We start from the raw sequence: 4281 nt of genomic DNA, 5'->3' as shown, positions 1-4281 counted from the left end.
CCAGTTGCATGTCTCCACATGAGAGACTTTGGGATCGCATTGTTTGTATTAATATACAAAGCGGGCCGCATTCATAGTGTCCCTAGGATAAGGTATCTAACCCTATCCATATACTTATAGATCATTTAAGTTATATACTAAAACTTGATCCACTTTTATGTCTCTACATAAAGTTTAAGTATTCATATTATAACCAATGATTAGTTTATTGAATTTGGGAATTTATAAATGCAATTTACAAATTCAATAACACCTTTATTGAAAGAAAACTCAATAACATCTTTATTGTAAAATAGAATTTGTTAAAAGATTACAAACTGCGAGTTTTAGGACATTTCCCAATGCATTTCATATCACATACATCACTGTGGATTAAATCAAGTAACTTATTACTTCTTTCCACATATGAAAATGACTTTCTAATAAACTTTGATTTAACATAGACTTCACATTTGTGTCTATTATCAATGTTAAGATTCGGTAATAGTCCTAAGCTTACCTAAGCTTATCATTCTATTTAAAGAACGATAATTGACATGCCCTAATCTAGAATGTCAAACATCACACAACTCAACGATATAAGAAGAAGAGTTGATATTATTATTATTCTTTGGCATTTGTGCCAGTACATTCAGTTTGAACATGTCATCACTTAGATAGCCTTTTCCCTCATACATACCCCCTTTGTCAAAATAAATTTATCTAACTTAAATACAAGCTTGAACCCATTTTTGTTAAGTAAGGTTCTTGACACTAGATTCTTTCGAATCTCTGGCACATGCTACACATCATTGAGGGGTAAGTATTTTTCCAAAAGTCCATTTTAGTGTTAGGGTTGATGCTCTAAATCTCGTAGGTTCTATAGTCTGTAATTGTATTATACAAACAATTTATTTATTTAATAAAATTTGAGGTATTTTATTCGACATTAGTAGCATTAACCCACAAAACCAATGAACAAACATCCAAGGTTATCTTCTGAAGCTTAAACATGTATGTAGAGACATACAAGTGGATCATGTTTAAGTGATAACTTGAACGGTTTGTAGTAAATGGATAAGGTTGGGTACCTTATCCTGGTGACACTACGAATACGAACTGTTTTGTAGATGTTACAATTGTTGTAAATTTCTACAAATGATATGATCTTTATTTTTCATGTAGAGACATGTGAACGGGGTATTCTATACAAAAGGCTTTATATAAGACCGGACCACGAAATGAATAGTCTCATTATATAATATCATTAATAGTAGACTTACATTTCACCAGGATGACCACAGGTGACATGACCTGAATTCTGAGTGAGTTGTGAACTCCTGACTATGAAGGCGGTCCTTTGATTTGTATGGGTGAGAGTGCCAGTTCGCCAACTCAATATGTCTACTATTTTGGGGATTTATCTTATTGGGGAGCTGGGAACAGAGCTGCACAAGTCGAAACTCACTCCTTCCCTAACATCGGGGTAAGTAGATAAATTATTCCCTTAAGGGCTGATTCTGGGGCTTAAAAAATGGGGTGCCACACCCTTTCTTGGCCCAAGAAGGGTTTGGTCATAGTTGGACTATGACTTATTGTACATTAGAGGGATCAGTGGTACTTAAAGAGTAGATGTAACTACAGGGGCAAAATGATAATTTTGGCCCAGTTGTACTTACGAGCAATTTGAGAAGGGTCATCGCATTGTTGACTGATTATATCCAATCAACACAAAAATATATCTATAGTGTGAAGAGTGCAGCTACCAGTATTTAGGGGAGTGACCAACAGTTAATGAAAGTTGGATAATTTAATTAAAGGAGTTTAATGAATTATCCAAGTACTATTGGAGCTTTAATCTACAAGTCCATATGGTCCCCTCCATAGCTCAACTAGGATTATTGAGAATTAACTTTTGGATTAATTTGAATTGTTCAAATTCATCGAGAGATTAATTATATATGATATAATTAATATAGTGTATTTGATACATTATAATATAAAGTTTTATTTGAGATGAAATAAATATTTGAATTTGATTCAAATACTAACTATATGAATTTGATTTATATTAAATACTATAGGTTATATAAGAGATTAATAAACTATAAGTTATATTTTATGTGATATGATAAACTATAGATTATATGTTATATGGGATATAACATATAATTTTAATTATTTTAGTTTAGTTTGCATGATTCTTTACCAAAAACTCCAAAAATAGATAGGATTACTTTAGTTTTTTCCCCAATCGGTTTTTCCCTATGGTTGGCTCATTGGGGTGGAACTCTAGAATCTAAAATGAGAGTTACATTTACAAGAAATGTTAAGCGAGTTTAACAATTCTTGGACCGAAGAATGGTGACTGATAGTTATAGTAATAAGGAGTTGTTCTGTCTATTGGTTAAGATGGTCTCATTTCAGTGAAGGGGCACCTGATCACCCTACAGTGACTTTTGTCCTGACTCACTGAAACATCATTGCAAAATAGATGTCACTTAGGATTCATTAGATTATTTTGCTACATTTGATTGGTTTTTACAAATGGTTAATGCATAGATTACTAATATAAATAAATTGTATGGTTTTAGAAAATTAAAATCATGACTTCCTAGACACTTAACTTGCTTGCTACCGACGAAAATTATACAACGTGGAAAAGCACAATCAACACAATACTTATCATTAATGACCTACACTTTGTCCTTATGGAGGATTTTCCTCCTATTCCTGCTCAAACTACCACTTGAAATGTACGAGAGGCATACGAGTGTTGAATAAGAACAAATGAAAAGGCCTGAGCGTATATCTTGTTAGCCTTTCTGAAGTTCTGGCCAAGAAGCATGAGTCCATGATCATTACCCGTGAGATCATGGAGTCCCTACGGGGACCGTCTACACAACTCAGGCATGAGGCTCTTAAACACATCTTCAATGCCTGTTTGCAAGAAGGGGCATCTATTAGAGAACACATTCTCAACATGATGGTCAATTTCAACGTGATGGAGATGAATGGGTCTATCATTGATGAAGCCAGTTAGGTTGGCTTCATTTTGAAATCGTTATCTGAAAGTTTTCTACAGTTCCATAACAATGTTGCTATGAACAGGATTGACTACAACATGACCATCTTGCTCAATGAGCTTCAGACTTTTCAATCCTTGATAAAAAGCAAGGAATGAAAGGGAGAGATAAATGTTGCCTCTTCCTCCAAGAAGTTCTACAGAGGTTTGACCTTTGGAACTAAGTTTGTGCCTTTTTCTTCCAACACCAAAAAGTCGAAGAAGAAGACATGTGAAAAGAGGAAAGCTAACCAACCAGCTGCTGCCCAGAAAGGCAAGAAGGCCAATGCTGCAAAAGGAATCTATTTTCATTGCAACCACGAGGGACATTGAAAGAGAAACTGTCCCAAATATTTGATAGAAAAGAAGAAGGCCAAGAAGGATAAATACGATTTACTTGTATTGGAGACTTGTTTAGTGGAGAATGATGATTCAGCTTGGATAATTGATTCAGGCGCCACTAACCATGTTTATTCTTCGTTCAGGGAATTAGTTCCTGGCGATAACTGGAAGCTGGGGAGATGACGATGCGTGTTGGATCTGGGCACGTCTCAGTTATGGCAGTGGGAGGGCTTAGACTCTGCTTATAGAAATCTTATATTTTATTAGATAATGTATATATGGTTTCAGGCTTTAAGAGGAACCTGATTTCTGTAAAATGTCTTATTGAACGACATTATTCTCTTCATTTTCAAGTAAATAAAGTGTTTGTTTACAAGAATGGAGTATTAATTTGTTGTGCTAATCTTGAAGATAATTTTATGTGATAAGACCGTTAACAACTAAAGTCCTCCTTAATACTGAAATGTTTAAAACTGCGTTAACACAAAATTGACTTAAAATTTCTTATAAAGAAAATGCCTGTCTTTGGCACCTAAGAGTAGGACACATCAATCTCAATAAGATTAAGAGATTAGTCGAGAATGGACTTCTAAGTGAGTTAGAAGAAAATTCTTTACCAATATGTGAGTCATGCCTTGAAGGCAAAATGATTAAAAGATCTTTTACTAGAAAAGGTAATTATCGCCATTAAGTTTTTCAGAAGCTAGCAGTTGTATAATGGACGTTGACATTGCTGAAAAAGTAAATAAATTATTAGAGAAAATATTTTCACTCTTTTTAGTCTAATTTATTTAGCAAAATTAATGTACTCGTTCTCATTATTCTTTTGCTACGATAATTCAGTGAGTTAGAATAGCCCCCACCGAAGGGCAGTCGACTACTCCTTCACTGAATCA

The sequence above is a fragment of the Benincasa hispida genome, chromosome 5 (assembly GCF_009727055.1).
Source record: "Benincasa hispida cultivar B227 chromosome 5, ASM972705v1, whole genome shotgun sequence".
NCBI classification, from domain to species: Eukaryota; Viridiplantae; Streptophyta; class Magnoliopsida; order Cucurbitales; family Cucurbitaceae; genus Benincasa; species Benincasa hispida.
Note: the sequence above shows the minus strand (reverse complement) of the source record.